Here is a 21,717-nt window from a genome sequence, read left to right on the forward strand (position 1 = left end):
GATTGTGTACAAATACCACTTGCAATTGGAAGCAACTTTAATTACACTGTTTAGATTTAAAGTATATTTCTGAAAACCAAGCTATTAATGGACAATAGATATAAATCCATCATAGTTGCATTTAAGTTATTATTATTTTTTTAGTCGTACTTTAGATGAAGCTTTACAGAACAAACTAGATTCTCATTAAACAGTTTGTACACATATTGTTGGTTAACGACACCACAACATGTCAACACTCTACCTTCTTGACCTTGGGTTTCCCATTACCAGTTTTCCTGTCCCCTCCTGCCTTCTAGTCCTTGCCCCTGGGCTGGTGAGCCCCTTTAGTCTCATATATATATATATATATATATACTTTTTATTGTGCTTTAAGTGAAAGTTTACAAATCAAGTCAATCTCTGATACAAAAACCCATATACACCTTGCTACACACTCCCAATTACTCTGCCCCTAATGAGACAGCCTGCTCTCTCCCTCCACTCTCTTTTCGTGTCCTTTTCACCAGCTTCTAACCCCCTCCACCCTCTCATCTCCCCTCCAGGCAGGAGATGCCAACATAGTCTCAAGTGTCTACCTGATCCAAGGAGCTCACTCCTTACCAGCATCCCTTTCCAACCCATTTTCCAGTCCAATCCATGTCTGAAGACTTGGCTTCAGGAATGGTTCCTGTCCTGGGCCAACAGAAGGTCTGGGTGCCATGACCACTGGGGTCCTTCTAGTCTCAGTCAGACCATTAAGTCTGGTCTTATGAGAATTTGGGGTCTGCATCCCACTGCTCTCCTGCTCCCTCAGGAGTTCTCTGTTGTGTTCCCTGTCAGGGCAGTCATCGGTTGTAGCCGGGCACCATCTAGTTCTGGTCTCAGGATGATGTAATCTCTGGTTCATGCGGCCCTTTCTGTCTCTTGGGCTCCTAATCGCCTTGTGTCCTGAGTGTTCTTCATTCTCCTTTGATCCAGGTGGGTTGAGACCAATTGATGCATCTTAGATGGCTGCTTGCTAGCGTTTAAGACCCCAGATGCCACTCTTCAAAGTGGCATGCAGAATGTTTTGTTAATAGATTTTATTATGCCAATTGACTTAGATGTGCCCTGAAACCATGGTTCCCAGACCCCTGCCCCTGCTACGCTGCCCTTCAAAGCATTCAGTTTATTCAGAAAACTTCTTTGCTTTTGGTTTAGTCCAATTGTGCTGACCTCTCTGGTATTGTGTGCTGTCTTTTCCTTCACCTAAAGTAGTTCTTATCTAATTAGTGAATGCACCTCTCTCACCCTCCCTTCCTCCCCCTCTCATAACCACGAAAGAATGTTTTCTTCTCAGTTTAAACTATTTCTCAAGTTCTTATAATAGTGGTCTTATACAGTATTTGTCCTTTTGCAACTAATTTCACTCAGCATAATACCTTCCAGGTTCCTCCATGTTATGAAAGGTTTCACAGATTCATCACAGTTCTTTATCGATGCGTAGTATTCCATTGTGTGAATACACCATAATTTATTTATCCATTCGTCCATTGATGGCCACCCTGGTTTGCTTCCATGTTTTTGCTATTGCAAACAGTGCTACCATAAACATGGGTATGCATATATCTGTTTGTGCAAAGCTCTTATTTCTCTGTGATATGTTCCAAGGAGTAGGATTGCTGGATCATATGGTAGTTATATTTCTAGCTTTTTAAGGAAATGCCAAATCGATTTCCAAAGTGGTTGTATCATTTGACATTTCCACCAGCAGTGTAGAAGTGTTCCAATCTCTCCACAGCCTCTCCAACATTTATTCTTTTGTATTTTTTGGATTAATGCCAGCCTTGTTGGAGTGAGATGAAATCTCATTGTAGTTTTGATCTGTATTTCTCTAATGGCTAATGTTCCTGAACATTTCCTCATATATCTGTTAGCTACCTGAATGTCTTCTTTAGTGAAGTGTCTATTTATATCTTTTGCCCATTTTTTCATTATTTGTCTTTTTGTAGTTGAGTTTTTGCAGCATCATGTAGATTTTAGAGATCAGAAAATGATCAGAAATGTCATAGCTAAAAACTTTTTCCCAGTCTGTAGGTAGTCTTTTTTCTCTTTTGGTGAAGTCTTTGGATGAGCATAGGTGTTTGATTTTTAGGAGCTCCCAGTTATCTAGTTTTTCTTCTACATACTTTATAATGTTTTGCATACTGCTTATGCCATATATTAGGGCTCCTAACATTGTTTCTATTTTTTTTTCCATGATCTTTATCATTTTAGATTTTATATTTAGGTCTTTGATCCATTTTGAGTTAGTTTTTGTGCATGGAGTGAGGTATGGGTCTTGTTTCATTTTTTTTGCAGATGGGTATCCAGGTATGCCAGCACCATTTGTTAAAAAGACTATCTTTTCCCCAATTAACTGACACTGGGCCTTTGTTTGTTAAAAAAGACTGTCTTTTCCCCATTTAACTGTTTTGGGGCCTTTGTCAAATATCAATTGCTCATACGTGGATGGATTTATGTCTGGATTCTCAATTCTGTTCCCTTGGTCCATGTATCTGTTGTTGTACCAGTACCAGGCTGTTTTGGCTACTATGGCGGTAAAATAGCTTCTAAAATCAGGTAAAGTAAGGCCTCCCACTTTGTTCTTCTTTTTCAGTAATACCTTATTTATCTGGGGCCTCCTTCCTTTCCATACAAAGTTGGTGATTTGTTTCTCTATCTCATTAAAGAATGTCCTTGAGATTTGAATCAGAATTGCCTTACATGTATAGATTGTTTTTGGTAGAATAGACATTTTTATAATGTTAAGTCTTCCTATCCGCGAGCAAGGTATGTTCTTCCACTTATGTAAGTCTCTTTTTGGTTTCTTGCAGAAGTGTACTGTAGTTTTCCTTGTATAAGTCTTTTACATCTCTGATAAGATTTGTTCCTAAGTATTTTATCTTTTGGGGGCTGTTGTAAATGGCATTGATTTGGTAATTTCCTCTTCGATGTTCTTTTTGTTGGGTTAGAGGAATCCAACTGATTTTTGTATGTTTATCTTGTATCCCAATACTCTGCTGAACTTTTCTGTTAGTTTCAGTAGTTTTCTTGAGGATTCCTTAGGGTTTTCTGTGTATAAGATCATGTCATCTGCAAATAGAGATACTTTTACTTCTTCCTTGCCAATCTGGATGCACTGTATTTCTTTATCTAGCCTAATTGCTCTGGTTAGGACCTCCAGCACAATGTTGGATAAGAGTGTTGATAAAGGGCATCCTTGTCTTGTTCCCGATCTCAATGGGAATGTTTTCAGGCTCTCTCCGTTTAGGGTGATGGCTGCTGGCTTCATATAAATGCCCTTTATTATGTTGAGGAATTTTCCTTCTATTCCTATTTTGCTGAGAGTTTTTATCATGAATGAGTGTTGAACTTTGTCAAATGCCTTTTCTGCATCAATTGATAAAATCATGTGATCTTGTCTTTTATTTATGTGGTGGATTACATTAATTGTTTTTCTAATGTTGAACCATCCCTGCATGCCAGGTATGAATGCCACTTGGTCATGGTGAATTATTTTTTTGATATGTTGTTGAATTCTATTGGCTAGAATTTTGTTGAGGATATTTGAATCTACATTCATGAGGGATATATAGGTCTATAATTTTCTTTTCTTGTGGTGTCTTTACCTGGTTTTGGTATCAGGGATATGGTGGCTTCATAGAATGAGTTTGGGAGTATTCCGTCCTTTTCTACGCTCTGAAATACCTTTAGTAGTAATGGTGTTAACTCTCCTCTGAAAGTTTCATAGAACTGTGCAGTGAAGCCATCCGGACGAGGGCTTTTTTTTGTTGTTGTTGAGAGTTTTTCGATTACCTTTTCAATCTCTTCTTTTGTTATGGCTCTATTTAGTTGTTCTACCACTGTTTGTGTTAGCTTAGGTAGGTAGTGTGTTACTAGGAATTCATCTGTTTCTTCTAGGTTTTCAAATTTGTTTGAATATAGTTTTTCATAGTAATCTGATATGATTCTTTTAATTTCAGCCGGGGCTGTCGTAATATCTCCCATCTGGTTTCTTATTTGGTTTATTTGCTTCCTCTCCTGTTTTTCTTTTGTCAGTTTGGACAGTGGTTTATCAATTTTGTTGATTTTTTCAAAAAACCAGCTTTTAGTCTTGTTAATTCTTTCAATTGTTTTTCTGTTTTCTATTTCATTTAGTTCTGCTCTAATTTTTATTCTTTTCTTCTGGTGTCTGTGGGCTTCTTTTGTTGTTCTCTTTCTATTTGTTCAAGTTGTAAGGATAATTATTTGATTCTGGCCCTTTCTTCTTATTCGATGTGTGCATTTATTGATATAAATTGGCCTCTGAGCACCGCTTTTGCTGTGTCCCAAAGGTTCTGATAGGAAGTGTTTTCATTCTCATTGGATTCTCTGAATTTCTTTATTCCATCCTTAATGTCTTCTATAATCCAGCCTTTTTTGAGCAGGGTATTGTTCATTTTCCAAGTGTTTGATTTCTTTTCCCCACTTTTCCTGTTATTGACTTCCACTTTTATGGCCTTATGGTCAGAGAAAATGTTTGGTAATATTTCAATGTTTTGGATTCTGTTAAGGCTTGCTTTATGACCTAATATGTGGTCTATTCTAGAGAATGTTCCATGTGTACTAGAAAAGAAAGTGTACTTGGTTGCTATTGGATGGAGTGTTCTCTATATGTCTATAAGGTCAAGTTGGTTGATTGTGGCATTTAGATCTTCCATGTCTTTATTGAGCTTCTTTCCGGATGTCCTGTCCTTCACTGAAAGTGGTGTGTTGGAGTCTCCTACTATTATTGTGGAGCTGTCTATCTCACTTTTCAGTTCTGTTAAAGTTTGTTTTATGTATCTTGCAGCCTTGTCATTGGGTGCATAAATATTTAATATGGTTATATTTTCTTGGTGTATTGTCCCTTTAATCATTATATAGTGACCTTCCTTATCCTTTCTGATGGATTTAACTTTAAAGTCTATTTTGTCAGAAATTAATATTCCCACTCCTGCTCTTTTTTGTGTTGTTTGCTTGATATATTTTTTTCCATCCTTTGAGTTTTAGTTTGTTTGTGCCTCTAAGTCTAAGGTGTGTCTCTTGTAGGCAGCATATAGACGGATATTGTTTTTTCGTCCATTCTGCCACTCTTTGTCTCTTTTTTGGTGCATTTAGTCCATTTACATTCAGGGTAATTATGGATAGGTATGAATTTAGTGCTATCATTTTGATGTCTTTTTGTGTGTGTTGACAGTTTTCTTCCCACTTGATTTTATGTGCTGAGTAGATTTTCTTTATATATTGTCCTTTCCTCATACTTGCTGTTGTTGATTTTGTTTCTGCTGAGTCTGTATTTTTCCCTTGTATTTTATTTTGATGAGTAGGATAGTTTGTCTCCTTTGTGGTTACCTTATTATTTACCCCTATTTTTCTAAATTTAAAACTGACTTTTATTTCTTTTTATCGCCATATCTTCCTCTCCATATGGAAGGTGTATGATTACTTTTCTTAGTTCCTCTTTATTATTTTAATGTTGTCTTCTTTTATATAATAACATTGCCGTTACCCTGTGTTGGGCTTTTTTTTTTTTTTTTTTTAATAATCTTGCTTTGTTTTTTTGGATTTCCTTCTCTGGTTTGACTTCTGGTTGCTCTGCCCAGTGTTCTAGTCTTGGATTAATACCTGATATTATTGATTTTATAACCAAAGAACTCCCTTTAGTATTTTTTATAGTTTTGGTTTGGTTTTTACGAATTCCCTCAAATTGTGTTTATCTGGAAATGTCTCAATTTCACCTTCCTATTTAAGAGACAGTTTTGATGCATATACGATTCTTGGCAGGCAATTTTTTTCCTTCAATTTTTTAAATATGTCATCCCATTGCCTTCTTGCCTGCATGGTTTCTGCCGAGTAGTCTGAGCTTATTCTTATTGGCTCTCCTTTGTAGGTGACTTTTCATTTATCCCTTGCTGCTCTTATAATATTCTATCTTTGGTTTTGGTAAGTTTGATTATAATATGTGTTGCTGACTTTCTTTTAACATCTACCTTATGTGGAGTTCAATGAGCACCTTGGATAGATATCTTCTCATCTTTCACAATATCAGGGAAGTTTTCTGCCAACAAATCCTCAACAATTTTCTCTGTATTTTCTGTTATCCCTGCCTGTTCTGGTACTCCAATCACTCATAGGTTACTTCTTTTGATAGAGTCCCACATGATTCTTAAGGTTTCTTCGTTTTCATTTTTTAAAATTCTTTTATCTGATTTTTCTTCAAATATATTAGTACCAAGTGATTTATCTTTGCGTTCAGAAATTCTAGGTTCTACTTGCTCAATTCTGCTCCTCTGACTTTCTATTGAGTTATCTAATTCTGTAATTTTATTGTTAATCTTATGAATTTCTGATTGCTGTCTGTCTATGGATTTTTCCAGCTTATTAAACTTTTCATTATGTTCCTGAATACTCTTTCTAATTTCTTCAGTTGCTTTATCTGTGTGTTCCTTGGCTTGTTCTGCGTATTGCCTCATTTCTTTCCTGATGTCTTGAAGGGTTCTGTATATTAAACTTTTGTATTCTGCATCTGGTAATTCCAGGAATGAATTTTCATCTAGAAGATCACTGGATTCTTTGTTTTGAGAGCCTGTTGAGGTAGGTGATCATGGTCTGTTTCTTTATGTGTCTTGATATTGACTGTTGTCTCCGAGCCATCTATAAGTTATTGTATTACTTTATGCTTGCTTACTGTGTCGTAGCTGCTTGGTTTGTTTTGTTTTGGTATACCCCTATGGGTTGTTTGAGTGGGCTAGCTTGATTATTTTTGCCTTTGGAGCTCTCGTGTCCTGTCCCCAGCTGGCTAGAGCTATTATCAGGTATTTCAGTCTAGGAGTCCATTCAGTTTTCTTGTATGAATTCATCTCAAGTTTCTAGGTAGCTGATCATCAAGTGTGTGGTACAGGCTCTGTCCTACAGTCTTAGAGGGGCAGGGGTGATTGGCGTATATACTGGTATCTGATTCCAGCAGGGGGTCACACTCTGAACAAGGCAGGAGGCTGAGAACCGACCCCCAAGTGTCTCTGAGGAAGACACATCTCTGTTCCCTACAGCATGCTGGTGGGTGGGTTCTGCAGAGAGACCATGAGCTCCCAAAGTTTTTGGTTGTAAGGAGGTACCAGTTACCTTTGGACCCTGTCACGGTTGGCTGGATAACCTGAGTGGAGCTACCAGTCCTTAGGTCCCTGATGTGGGTAGGTGAGGACCTTGTTTAATAGGCAAAGCAATGTCAAACATGAAACACCCACCTCTCCACCACACAGCTGATATGGTTGGAGTTTGCCAACAAGGGCCTGTTCTCCCAAAATAGGTCCACCCAGGTCCATGCAGAAGGGAAAGGTCCATGGGTGGTTTATGCCTGGACAGGAGCTGCTTCTGTCCTGAGCTCCCCAGTTAATGGAGCTACCAAATTATCTCTTCCCCCCATTTGCAAATTTTTTCCTTCCCCAAGGCCAGTAGGATGGCTCTAGGTGCTCACCAGGGTCTATCTCAGGCCCAGGGATTCAGCCGCTGAAGCCAGCTTGCGGGTGGGGGGTGTGTGCAGTAAAATATACGTAGATTCTTAGCTTTTGCCGAGAGCGCCATTCTCCTCAGGTTCCTGAGGTGTGAGTAGGCTGTGTGGCTGGCTGCTTTGCCCTGAGGAAGCTGTGGCCAAACGTTACTACCAGCCCGCCGTCACCGCTGCTGCTGCCTCTCCGGGAATGGTGCCTGAGGGCTCCCCGCGATTCAGGTCCAGTAACTCCTCTCCACTTCTGAATGGACTCTTCCTCCCCCGCCCCTCAGTTCATTATCTAAGCTTGCCTTTGATGCTCAGGGCTCCCAGCTTGTCACAAATATACTTGTTTCACTTGTTTTTTCAGTCTCTTTTGTAAAGAGGGCTTGACGGAAGTGTCTGTCTATTCCACCATCTTGGCTCCGCCTCTAGTCTCATTTCTTTTTATGGGCCTGTCTAATCTTTGGATGAAGGGTGAACCTTAGGAGATACTTCATTACTGAGCTAAAAGTGTGTCTGGGGGCAATCGGGGTTTCTCCATCTCTGTCAGGTCAGTAAGTCTGGCCTTTTTTCTCTTTTTGTGAGTTAGAATTTTATTCTTCATTTTTCTCCAGGTCTGTCCAGGGCCCTCTATTGTGATCCGTATCAGAGCAGTCAGTGGTGGTAGCCATGCACCATCTAGTTGTACTGGACTCAGTCTGGTGAAGGCCGTGGTAGTTGTGGTCTGTTGGTCCTTTGGAGTAATCTTTCCCTTGTGTCTTTAGTTTTCTTCATTCTCCCTAGCTCCCAAAAGGGTGAGACCAGTGGAGTGTCTTAGATGGCCACTCACTGGCTTTTAAAACCCCAGGCTCTATTCACCAAAATAAAATATAGAACACGAATTATTATTTTCTAAGCCTGTTGAAGAAGATTTCTGGTAGCAGTTAAAGGGGAAGTAATGTGATTATTTAGGAAGAGGTTCAGTGATGAAAACGGCAAGAAGGATCAAGTGATTGATCATTAAGGATATACCAAGTGTCTACTGCCTTAAATATTATGAGTGAGAGAAAACATTTTTTTTTTTTAAATATTTGAATGGTCTCTTCCTTTACCAGTCTCCTCATTAGGGGGAGGATCAGGTATTACACTTTATCAAAATATGGAACGATGATGAGGCAAACAGTATAACTATTTGAAGAAGTACGACAGAAATTCAGGTAAGGACATAAATGAAGCTGTTTTATGGGAAGAGGTGGGCTCTAATAAAGGTGTTAGAATGATTGGTAGTATTAAAATGAACAGAAAACAAGGGGTTATTGCTCAATTCTGGAAGGCAAGAGAGATGGGCACTCTGAATAGGACTTTACTGAGAGGTCACAGGCAGCTTTCTGATGCTGCATTCAGCTGCAATGGACTACATGTAGAACAAACCCTGTTCGGAACCTTCAACAGTTCCAAAGTAATTGTGAAAGAGTTGCCAAAAATGGTTATCAAAATGCCATAAATTTCTAGTTCATCAGAAATAAAGGCTCTAATTAGAGTCCCATTCCAGTAGGTCTTCTTTTCCTCGGTGCTCTACTATGAGGCTGTTTATTGTTATGACATAGAGAAGTATGCCTCCTCTATATTTATTTACAGATATGAGTCCCTGACCAGTGCAATTACATAAAAATATAGAGATTGATCTTAACCCATACTTCCTCATAACTTCCCAGGCTACAGGTGCTCTGTAACAATTTCACTATGTATTCAATTTTACCAACTGATTTTTCTTTATTATTAAAATGTTTGTTGATGCTATATAAATAGATGCATAAACCGTATTTGGTTTTATAGAAGAAAGCAAGCAGGAGCATCCTAAGAATTTTCTGTGCTCTTTTAGGATTCTAAGTAAATAATTTATGGCAAAATTCTTGTAACTGCTCATGTATCAGTAAAAGACTCTTGAAAAACTATTTACCTACTCACGTATTTTTCAGTTGACATCTAAAAGTTTTCATCATGAGTGTATACTTATGAGATGAGGATGCAAAATACATACATTATAAATGTTGACATTTAAAAATGAAATGTTAAATTATTCTTTTAAGTAATGGAATCTAAACACTATTATTTAAACACTGCCACCATTATTAAAAGAGTCTATGATGAGAATTTCTTCAGCCATTTTAAATTTTTCAGTTTCCTTTTTCTCCTTGAACTTGTATTTTCATTCTACATCCTGCCAGAATTTTATCCTTTAATATATTTTTACACTTGGAAGTCTTTTATTGATTATCCTATCATCCTTCTCTGCAACAAAATTATGTATGTGAAAGGGAATTTAATGTTTTATTTCTCTGTATGACACTCCAAGTATTAAAATCTTCTTCTTGGTTGAGTTATTATAATAATTATTACTAGTACACAATTGATCCAAATAATATAAATAGGTCACAAATTTTAATAAATAACATTCAGTGTAAAATGCAAAATTTCATTGGAAATGCATGTCTTAATGAGATGGCTGGAGTTCTTTTTTTTTTTTTTCCAAATTAGTTCACAAATTCATGGGTGAATATTACACATTGCTACCAGGAAATAAATCTTGTCATCGATTTATCTTATTATAATTTTTTTTTAAAGCAGTAGGAATACCATATAACCTAATGCTCAATATAGGACTCACATGTACAGAAAGCCAAGCACCAGTGTGAGGGCAATCAGCTCAATCATATCAACCTTTCGTCAGGAAAAAAAAAAAAATTAACTTTAAATTTGAAATAAATGTATTAACACATATTTCCACAACAGAACATCTCACTTTGAATTCTAATTCTGAGATAGGTAAAGAATGGATCATAGGTCGGTAGAATGATGATAGATAGATGATAGATAGACAGATGATAGATAGATAGATAGACAGACAGATAGATAGATAGATTAAAAAAATAGATTAAAGTACAAAATCTTGCCATGAGGTTTTGGTTTGGATGAAATAAGGCAGTACTGCCTCAATTTTTCACCACCTAAATTCTCTTTGCTTTGCTCTCATGGAACTCGTGCTTAGCAGAAATTTACTCTTCCAAAATAATTTGGGTATAAAGAGTTCTATCATTACATAAAAAAGGTCATCATGCTCATCATCATAACCTACAATGTATGAGAATTGAATTTCAGCTCAAACCAAGATATCACCATTTTCAGTTCCAAACTTTGTCCTTAACAGAAATATGTACAAGAAATGGAAAAACGGAAAAGTCTATTCTTATCCTTTAGGGATGAGAATATTTTGAATTGTCTGTATGGCTTTGACAAACAGTGTCAGGACCAATGGTGAGATTACAGATGGGTAAGACTAGGAAAAAACTTCGTGTACACTGACAAAGGCATCTTGCAGTATGAAATCTCCTTCAGAAATGCAGACCCTCCCCGCAAGAATGGACTCCACTTCCATGATTCTGGTCTTTGATTCTTTATCGGAACATGACAGCAGCTTCCTCTCAAGAGCTGCAATGATCTGCCATCTCTTTTATAATTTAATCCTTCCAGCTGATCTGTAAACTGAGTTTATTATTTATAGTTTACAGTTATGTACAACTTTTTTTCCGGGTAGTTATGCACACCTGAGACTCAAGGAGGTTAAGTATGTTGTTCACAATTGCATTAAAAATAAGCAGAGCTGGAAGGCAAATAAAAAACCAAAACCCAGCACCGTCGAGTCAATTCCAACTCGGAGTGACCCTATAGGACAGAGTAGAACTGCCCCATACAGTTTCCAAGAAGCATCTGGCGGATTAGAACTGCCGACCCTTTGGTTAGCAGCCACAGCACTTAACCGCTATGACACCAGGGTTTCTGGAAGGCAAATAAGTTTGTCTAATTCTAACAATATGCATCCCAAAGTCCTAGGGCATTTTAAAAAATGAGAACATTGAGTTTTGTAACACGTGAGGAACCTACAGCTCTAACAAGCTAAGGCTCCAAGATCACTGGTGATTCGGAGCTCCCAGTGACACCAAACTTTTTGCTTGAAAATAAAGTCACACTCTGTCTGAAGATGTTAGCTCATCTTTCTGAAGCTTCTTGTTACACTTGTCCATCACATTTTGAATAACGTTGACTTTTTTTTTTAATTCAGGAAGTAAAAAAAAAAAAAAAAATCACACTGCCCCCAGATTTCTTCCACCTGACGCCCTCCAATTATGTTAGTCATTTATTTTTTCTCAAGTGGAATTTTAAGGTTTAGCACCATATTATTATCCTGACTACTGATTTCTTAGACTAGTAAAGGATTTGCTGATGAAAAATCCTCTTGATTGTGTGTGGTTGTGTGTGAGAATAGGTGTGTTGATGAACCACGGGGAGTGAGGTGAGGAAGAAAACGTGTTTAATTTCTGTCCTCTCATTTAAAAAATCCATTTGGCTTTGAGAGATTCTCATAACGTAACAGTCAGTTTTGTGCTCTGCTCTTCTCAGAAAGAATGACACTGGTTTTCACTTCACAGCCTGACAGTTTATATACTTGTCTTACACCATTAATTTTGGGAGCCATCTTCCCATGTCTTTCTGGGAGACATGAACCGTCAACTGAGTTTGCTTTATGAAAATAGAAACACACGCCTAAAAAACAGAAAATGGAAAGAAAGAAAAAGGCAACTTTAAGTGGTTAAAATCAAAACCCCTTAATTCTAATGCATAACATGTCAACAACAAAAATAAAAATAAAAATAAAGGAACAACAGGGCCCAAATTGGTGAAAGACAGAAAAACGATACCATAGAGTTCAAAATTTTTGTACCTTTTTTTTTTTTTAGACAAACACTGACAGCATAGAAAGTGGAATTATTCCAAAACACACAATACACACACGCACACACACATACAGGATGCCTCCTGTTTTGTTCCAGAATTGAAAGCAACCTGAACTTTTAGAGGTTATTTTTAACTATTTCTATTTAAAGTTTTGGCAGAGTTATAAACTTAATTACTATGTGTCATTTTCTAAACATAAATGTAAACACATTTAAAGAAAGAGAGAATAAAAACCAAAATCTTAGCATATAAAAATTTCCTGCTGTTGTTGTCTGATAGTCTTCACAAGTTTTTCATGCTGTCCTTAACAGTTTGCTCCTCAGCTGAAGCCAGTACTGGGCTTCCACACAGTCCAAGCAGGCAGTTACTTAGGTATTCAGATTACGTCCACCCCCAACTTCTGTTCTCCCCCCACAGCCTTTGCTGAACCTTTAAGTCAGAAGGGCTCTCTTCCTCTTTCTCATCACTTTTGACTGGCCCCTTTTATGTGCCTTAACAGTTGTTTTATATGGACTATGATGTGTAAACCAGCATTCATCTCTTATTTTGCTGTGCTGTGGTGGCTTGCATGTTACTATGAGGCTGCATGCTATGCCATCAGTATTTCAAATACTTGCAAGGTCACTCATGGTGGATAGGTCGCAGTGAAGCTTCCAGACTAAGACAAACTAGGAAGAAGGATCTGACAATATACTTCTGAAAATTACCCAATGAAAACCCTAGGGAACACAATAGAATATTGTTCAATATAGGGCTGGAAGATGAGCCCCCTAAGTGGGAAGACACTACACCACATGGTTGCAACAATGGACTTGAACATATTAATGATTGTGAAGATGGCACAAACCAAGCAACTTTTCATTCTGTTTTACGTGGGTCACCATGAGTGGGAGCCAACTGGACGGCGGCAATAATAACATATTGTATGAAGCTCAAATGAGTCCTTTGAAGTGGGTTTTAATAGGGATTAAGCTAGAGATGTTAAGTAAATTATACATGGTCACATCTTTTAGCCATTTTAGAGACAGGATTTAATCCATAACTTTCAGACTACAGAGGCTGTGCCCCATTTATTGCGTGACACTATTTCATACCAGAAGCTTCGCAAAAGTGGTGGTAAGCTAACCATATGGTAATGGAATTAGAGGTTCAAATATATTAATTCTAGTTTTAGCCATGTTGCTCCTTTTAGCCTTGATAAAATCAATACTATGAGCCTCAAGATCCTTAGCTGAAAATGAAGTCCAGTGATGTTTAAACACTCTTCTGTTTTGTGGTATTGCCCTTTAACATAGCTGATGGGGTTTAGCCATTTACTTGCCTTTACTTAAAGGGAGAGACTATGCAAATTGATTTGCAAATGACATCTTATTTACTCCTTATAACATTTCATAGAGAAATTATTGATTTTAGAGATAAGGAATCTGACAGTAAGTTATTTATCTATGTGGTATAACTCTGAGAAGTAAAGCCAGAATTTAAACTGAGATTTGTATATCTCTAAACTCTCACTCATGGCTATCCCCTGTCTTCCTATATGATTCTTAGAGAAATAGGAGTTTAGAAAAGAAAAACAATTTAGAATATCCTGGAAAGCCCATAAAACCAAACCAAACCTATCGCTATAGAGTCAGTTCTGACTCCTGCTGACCACATGTGTTGCAGAGCAGAAATGTACTCCATAAAGTTTTCATGGCTGTAACCTTTTGGAATGTGAAAGTTGGAAACAAAGAAAGATAGGTAGTTAGAAAATACGGCCTTGGTGATAGAAATGAAACTGAGATTGCGTGACAGAATTTTGCAAAACCAATGACTTCTTCATTGCAAATATCTTTTTCAACAACATGAATGGCAGCTGTACACGTGTACTCATCAGATGTAATACACAGAAATCAAATCAACTACATTTGTGGAAAGAGACAATGGAGAAGTGCAAGATCATCAGTCAGAACAAGGCCAGGGGCCCGCTGCAGAACAGACCATTAGTTGCTTATATGCAAGTTTAAGTTGAAGCTGAAGAAAATGAAAACAAGTCCATGAGAGCCAAATTATGAACTTGAGTATGTCCCATCTGAGTTTAGAGACCTTCTCAAGAAGAGATTTGACACACTGAACACTAGTGATTGAGGACAAGATCAGTTATGGGATGACATCAAGGACATCATCCATGAAGAAAGACAAAATTCGTTAGAAAGACAGGAAAGAAAGAAAAGACCAAAATGGATGTCAGAAGAGGCTCTGAAGCTTATTCTTGAAAGTAGAGTAGGTGAAGCAAAATGGGGAAATGATTAAATAAAATAGCTGACAGAAGATTTCAAAGGATGGGTTGGAAAGACAAAGTAAAGTATTATAATGGAGTGTGCAAAGACCTGGAGTTAGAAAAACAGAAGGGAAGAACATGCTTGACATTTCTCAAGCTGAAAGAAGTGAAGAAAAAAAATTCAAATCTCAAATTGCATTACTGAGGAATTTTAGGGGCAAAATATTGACTGATGCAGGAAGCATCTAAAGAAGATGGAAGGGATACAGTGTCACCATATGAAAAAGAATTGATCAACTTTCAATCATTTCAGGAGGTAACATATAATCAAAAACTCAAGTTACTGAAGGAAGAAATCCAAGCTGTACTGAAAGCTTTGGTGAAAAACAAGGCTCCAGGAATTGATGGAATACCAATTGAGATGTCTCAACAAATGGGAGCAACACAGGAAGCACTCACTCATCTATGTCAAGAAATTTGTAAGACAGCTAGCTGGCCAACCACCTGGAAGAGATCCATGTTTGTGCCCATTCCAAAGAAAGCTGTTCGAAAAGAATTCATAAATTATCAAACAATATCATTAATATCACATGCAAGTAAAATTTTTCTAAAGATAATTCAAAAATGGTTGTAGCAGTACATTGACAGTGAACTGCCAGAAATTCAAGCTGAATTCAGAAGAGAATGTGGAATGAGAGATATCATTGCTGATGTCAGATGGAGCCTGGCTGAAAGCAAAGACTGCCAGAAAGATGTTTACCTGTGTTTTACTGACTATGTAAAGGCATTTGACTGTGTGGATCGTAGCAAATTATGGATAATATTTCTTAGAATGGGAATTCCTGAACAGTTAATTGTGATCTTGAGGAACACGTACATAGATCAAGAGGCAGTTATTCCAACAGAATAAGGGGATATTGTATGTTTTAAAGTCAGGAAAGGTGTGTGTCAAGGTAGTAGCCTTTCACCATACCTGTTCAATTTATATCCTGAGCAAATATTATGAGAAGCTGGACTATATGAAGAAGAACAAGGCATCAGGACTGGAGGAAGACTCGTTAACAACCTGCAATATGCAGTGATACAACCTTGCTTGCTGAAAGTGAAGAGGACTTGAAGCACTTACTGATGAAGATCAAAGATCACAGCTTTCAGTATAGATTACATCTCAACATAAAGGAAACAAAAATCCTCACAACTGGACCAATAAGCAACATCATGATAAATGGAGAAAAGATCGAAGTTGTGATTTCATTTTACTTGGATCCATAATCATGTCCCTGGAAGCAGCAGTCAAGAAATCAAACGAGGTATTGCATGGGGGAAATTTCCTGCAAAAGGACTCTTTAAAGTGTTGAAAAGCAAAAATATCACTTTGACATCTAAGGTGCTTCTGACCCAACCATGGTATTTTCAGTTGCCTCATATGCATGCGAAACCTGGACAATGAATAAGGAAAACTGAAGAAGAATTGACACCTTTGAATTATGGTGTTGGCAAAGAATATGGAAAATACCGTGGACTGCCAGAAGACTGACAAGTCTGTCTTGGAAGAAGTACAGCCAGAATGCTCCTTAGAGGTGAGGATGGCGACACTTCATCTCACGTACTTTGGACATGCTATCAGGAGGGACCAGTCCCTGGAGAAGAACACTATGCTTGGTAAAGTAGAGGGCCAGCGAAAAAGAGGAAGACCTTTAATGAGTTAGATTGACACAGTAGCTGCAAAAATGGAATCAACCATAGTAAGGGTTGTGAGGATGGTGCAGTACAGGGCAGTGGTTTGTTCCTTTTGTACATAGAGCTACTATGAATTGGAACCGACATGATACCACCTAACAACAACAACCCTTTGGAAGCTGATCACCTAGACATTTTTCCCAAAGTGTGTCTGAGTGCATTAGAAATGCACCCTACTGGTAAGCAGCCAAGTGCTTGGCTGTTTGAGCCACCCAGGGTCTATAAAGAAAGAAAAAAAACCCATTGCCATCGAGTTGGTTCTGACTCATAGAGACCCTATAGGACAGCATAGAACTGCCCCATAGGATTTCCAAGGAGCCGCTGGTGGATTCAAACTGCCAGCCTTTTGGTTAGCAGCCTGAACTGTTAAGCGCTGTCCCACCAGGGCTCCATAGTGGAGAAGAAATTGAATGGTGCCTCAGTGAGTTGTCTGATTACCAAGGGTGAAAGCCTAGGGGAAACCCATTTGAATAATAGCCTGTTCTCAGGAACAAGCTTAACATGTATAAGAACAAATTTAAAAGGAGCAGAAGAAGACATGTTACATTGTTAGATGCCTTCAAAAAGCATAAACTACTGTCATTTTAAAATGCTTAATATAAAATCATGCCTCTACCTTTTGTTTCTTTTCCTCTTCTCTTCACCTAGTCAGAGCACTTGTAAAAAGAAATGTCAGAGAGTCCTTTCCATCCCTAAGTTTCTATGTGCGTTAGAAATTAGAGCAAAACTTTGTACAGTATTTATGAAACAAAAAGGTAACAGGAATATATATAGAGAAAAAATAAAGATAAAAATAAATGCATAGAATGCTGAAGAGGAAGCAAACCTTGGAGTCATGTAGTCTAATCTTGCTCAGAGAATGTTATCTTCATCTGTAAGGTTTCATCAGGAGCAGAAAACTAAAAACAGAAAGTGTGGATTAAGGTCATACAGCATATAGCCAAAAAAAAAAAAAAAACTACTCACAGTTTAAAGGTTTAGAAAAGCTCTCTCTACCACAAGGCTTGAAAGAATACATTCCGTCAAGAGCTGCGTCAGCGTTTCCTTTATTTTGGGGAAGTGCAGTGTGAATTGACTTGGAGCGACCTGTGGTTAAAAGCCTCGACATTTCTGGAAATGGAACAGTTCCATTGCACCTTGCAGTGTGGCATTGCTCTCCTCATCCTCCTTGTCACAGCACAAAGCAGTAACTTCTATATGCAATCTGACTTCTCAACTCCTGTCTTCTTATTTTTTTCAACTCAACAAGGCATCCACCCATCCTGCTATTGCTCCATATGACCTCTCCGCTTCCCTGGCTCTATGAGTAGGCACCAACTTGGTGGCAATAAATTTTTGTTTTGTTTTGTTTTTTTCTTTTCTACTCAGAAGGAGTTTAAGTGTATGGGTCTGGGGACGCAGAGGGCAAGTGTGAGAAATAAAACTGTGAAATCCTGCAGAGTTGCCCATTGTTCGTTAGCAATAATTAACTTCGTATCTATAACATAACCCTCTAGGAACACAGCCATCATAGTTCTGAAGTGCAGGATGCAATGTTTGCTTAGAAAACACAACAAAGAAAGAAACAAAACTACCATTGACAGAAGAAAACATTTTGCTCCATTCAAATTTAAAGCAACTTTGTATTTTTTTTTTTTTGTATTGTGTTGTGAAAAGCCAGCTGTTGAACTCTAAGAACGCTGCACAGATAACATGTGTTGCAGAAGAAGGAGAAAAGGCAGGGAGTGGAGGGAGTTAAATGCGCCCTTAGAGGTCCATTCAGAATTTCAGGAGGAGGGCTGTACTGAGGAATTCTGAGGGAGCCTACTCTGTGTCACCATCAGATACCATGTATTAAGCACTGATTCCTGAAGGTGCAGTGGGCCATGTTCTACAAAACTCTCTGCACACAGTGACCAAATCCTTATCCCTCCTGGCTAATGACCTTGCTTCATATTTGAGTGAAAGAATATATTTTTTTTTCTAAATTATACTCTTGTATTCCATGAACAAATCTATTCTATCCACATGTGCATCTGTCTCTCTCTCTCTCTTTTTTTTTTTTGCTTTTTGTTATATTTGAGGAAATACCATTCCTCCAAAGACCACAACTCCCCTTATAACCTAGATCCAAATTTCCTAAGCATTTTTTTATCCTCCTTTTTTTGATCCTCTGACTCGATCTCTCTACCAGATCCTTCATACAAAACGTTTTAGCCCCTGTTATCCAATATGGCAGCCAAGAGCCACAAGTGGTTGTAACTTGGCTAGTATGAATTGAGACATTCTGTAAGTGTAAAATACAAATAAATTTCAAAGACTCAGTATCAAAAAAAGAATATAAAATATCCCTTTAAATGTTGTGCTATATTGATTACATTTTAAAATGACTATATTTGAATATATAGGGTTAGTAAAGTCGTTAAGAGCTTGCCTGCTAACCAAAACATTAGCAGTTTGAATCCACCAGCCACTCCTTGGAAACTCTATGGGGCAGTTCTACTCTGTCCTGTAGGGTCACTATGAGTTGGAATCAACTCAGCAGCAACAGGTTTGGCTTTTAGTTTTAAAGCATATTAAAAAAAATTTCACCATTTGTTTTACATTTTGAATGTGCTTATGAGAGCATTTGTAATTACACATGTGGCCCACACTGTTTTCCTATTGAACAGCATTGTTTTCTATTCTTTAATTAAAAAAAAACATATGTATGTAATTGCAAAAAAAAAAAAAAAATTCTTTTTCAACTCCACATTCCTTAAGTGTCAACCCTATTTCTCAGTAGTTTACGTAAAAAACACATTTTCAAGAGGATTTTCTAGGTATACGCTGAGTTTTTTTGTTTTTTGTTTTTTTTTAACACTTACAAATCCACCGTTATTTTCTTTTTTCCTCTACATACACACAACTTCAGGGTTCTCTACACATCATACTTACGGCAGCTACAAAGTCACTTGATGTTGGTCAGTTTCCATTTACTCTTTTATCATTTCATCCCTAAGATTGTGTTGGCATCAGAGTATGACAGTTAAACAGTGTCTTAGTTATCTAGTGCTGCTATGACAGAAATATCACAAGTGGATGGCTTTAACAAAGAGAAATTTATTTTCTCAGAGTCCAGTAGGCTACAAGCCCAAATTCAGGATGTCAGGTTCAGGGAAAGGCTCTGGAGGAAGATCCTTCTCATCAATCCTTCCCTGGACTAGGAGCTTCTCAGCTCAGGAACTCTGAATCCAAAGGACATGCTCTGCAACCTGTGCTGCTTTCTTGATTGTGTGAGTTCCCCCTGTCTCTCTCCCTGCTTCTGTCTTTTATATCTAAAAATAGATTGACTCAAGACACAATCCAATCTTGTAGATTGAGTCCTGACTCGTTAACATAACTGCCGACTCTCCCATCTCATTAACATAATAGAGGTAGGATTTAGAACATATAGGAAAATCACATCAGATAACAAAATAGTGGGCAATAACACAATACTGGGAAGCATGGCCTAGCCAAATTGAAACAAATATTTTTGGGGGACACAAACAGTGTTAAATCCATAAAATATTTACATATATTAAGCTTTAGACATTGACAATTAAACCACATAAAAATAGGACAAGAGCCCCAATAAACATGATCTCAGTCAAGCATTTACTAGTCACTAACATGGCATCCGTACACTGATTCAAAGGGCAGCAGAGTCAACAGACAGCTACTTTGGAGTATGTTGGATATTATCATTTGAAAGCACATAATGATGTTACTCTCGTGTCAAGTACCTCCCACCTTTCTCTAAGGTGGTCTCATAATTCTAGAATGGCAGGTCCAGTTGATACAAAAGAAAGACAGACAACACAACATTTACTCTGTAGGGATATCCTACTCATACTATGCATTCACTGTCACTTTGAATGTTATTTGTCCCCAAAACTTGCCACATCATCCTGGATTTTTAGGTTGGGTGATTCATCAATCTTGCAGCCAAATGTCACTTCTTTCCTGGAACTGTTAAAAGGAAAGAATTCCTGGACAGCAACCATTGGCTGTTGATACCCTACATGCAGTGTCTCCCCCCTGCCCCCACCAATAGCATAGCATGGAAAATATTTTAAGCCTGTAACTCCATGTGAAGGATAAATTGATACAACTGCCACTTCTTTGGAAGCCGTGATGGTGTAGCGGTTAAGAGCTACGGCTGCTAACCAAAAGGTCAGCAGTTGGAATCCACCAGGCATTCCTTACAAAATCTATGGGACAGTTCTACTCTGTCCTACAGGGTCACTATGAGTCAGAATTGACTCAACGACAATGCATTATGTGCCACTTGTTCATCCTTTGAAGCACACATTATTCTTGGTTCACTTTGAGGCTTTAATCCAATTATTCTATTCATTTTCATAAGAATACAAGGGTTTCCTCTGAAATAGCCATATTCAGGATCATTCACGCCACTGCGTGCTTGAAGTAACTGATGAGGAAACCAACACAAAGTAAAATACTGTTCAAAAAGTATTCCATCAGGACAGGTCGTGAGATTCTTCTGTTCTTCTAAATCAAATGATTTTAGAAAATAATCAAGACCTCTAATGCAACCTTCATAAGAACTGTAATAAGACAAACTGAATGACTATTTTAATGCAGTCACTAGTTTTGAAAAAATCCTAAATCCTGGACTAGTAATCTGGTCACCATATTTTGGAACCTCATTATTCAGAGTCTGAAGCATGGCCCACATTGTGAATGAGGAGAGCTCAGCCAGGAACCCATAGAAAACTAGATAGAAGAGCAAGGATAAACCCCAAATCTTGGCAATGCACCTTAGGAATTCTTCAGTGGTCAAGTTATAGAAGAATAGCTTCTATTTTGCCAGGCTCTGGTTGAAGGGCTTCTTGTTTTTCTTCATCATGGTGTATGTGCAGACAATGAGGTGGGTGGTGGCCAAGGGTGTGGATGCTGCAAGGAGCACTGGGGATGTCCAGGCTCAAGTGGCACAGCTGCACAACACCGGTGGAGGTTGGAACAGCCTAAGACACCACTTCATTGAGGGGCACGCTTTAGCCGACTTCTACTTGCCCAGGATGGCCTCTCTGAGATTTATTAAATATATATTTAGTAAAATAAAACACACCTGAGGATTGAAATTGGACACTGGGCGTATAACAAAAATACCTATCACTTGTAAGAGTTCTTCTACTCTGAATTCATTCAGTAAGAGGAAATAAATGTCATACTTTTTAATCAGTTTTTCTGGTTAAATCACCCTACAACATTTATAAAAATATAAATATGTAGACATTTCAACAACTGTGTATTATTTATTGTCTTTAAAAACTTATTTTGTTTTTCCTGAGTTTAATAATTGCCAGTATTTATTTTTTTATAGAAATCCATCAATTATTTTCCCAAACTCTCCAAAATTGCTAAAAGGCTCAGTACTGGCAAACACATTAGATAATCTATCAGT

The 21,717-nt window shown here is 37.8% G+C and overlaps 1 pseudogene; it reads right to left on the reverse strand.

The window, feature by feature from the left end:
* Positions 1 to 20,141: 20,141 nt before the first annotated feature.
* On the reverse strand, positions 20,142 to 21,159 carry LOC126085798 (sodium/potassium-transporting ATPase subunit beta-3-like; annotated as a pseudogene).
* Positions 21,160 to 21,717: the final 558 nt, after the last annotated feature.

Source organism: Elephas maximus, chromosome 11 (genome assembly GCF_024166365.1).
Source record: "Elephas maximus indicus isolate mEleMax1 chromosome 11, mEleMax1 primary haplotype, whole genome shotgun sequence".
Classification (NCBI taxonomy): Eukaryota; Metazoa; Chordata; class Mammalia; order Proboscidea; family Elephantidae; genus Elephas; species Elephas maximus.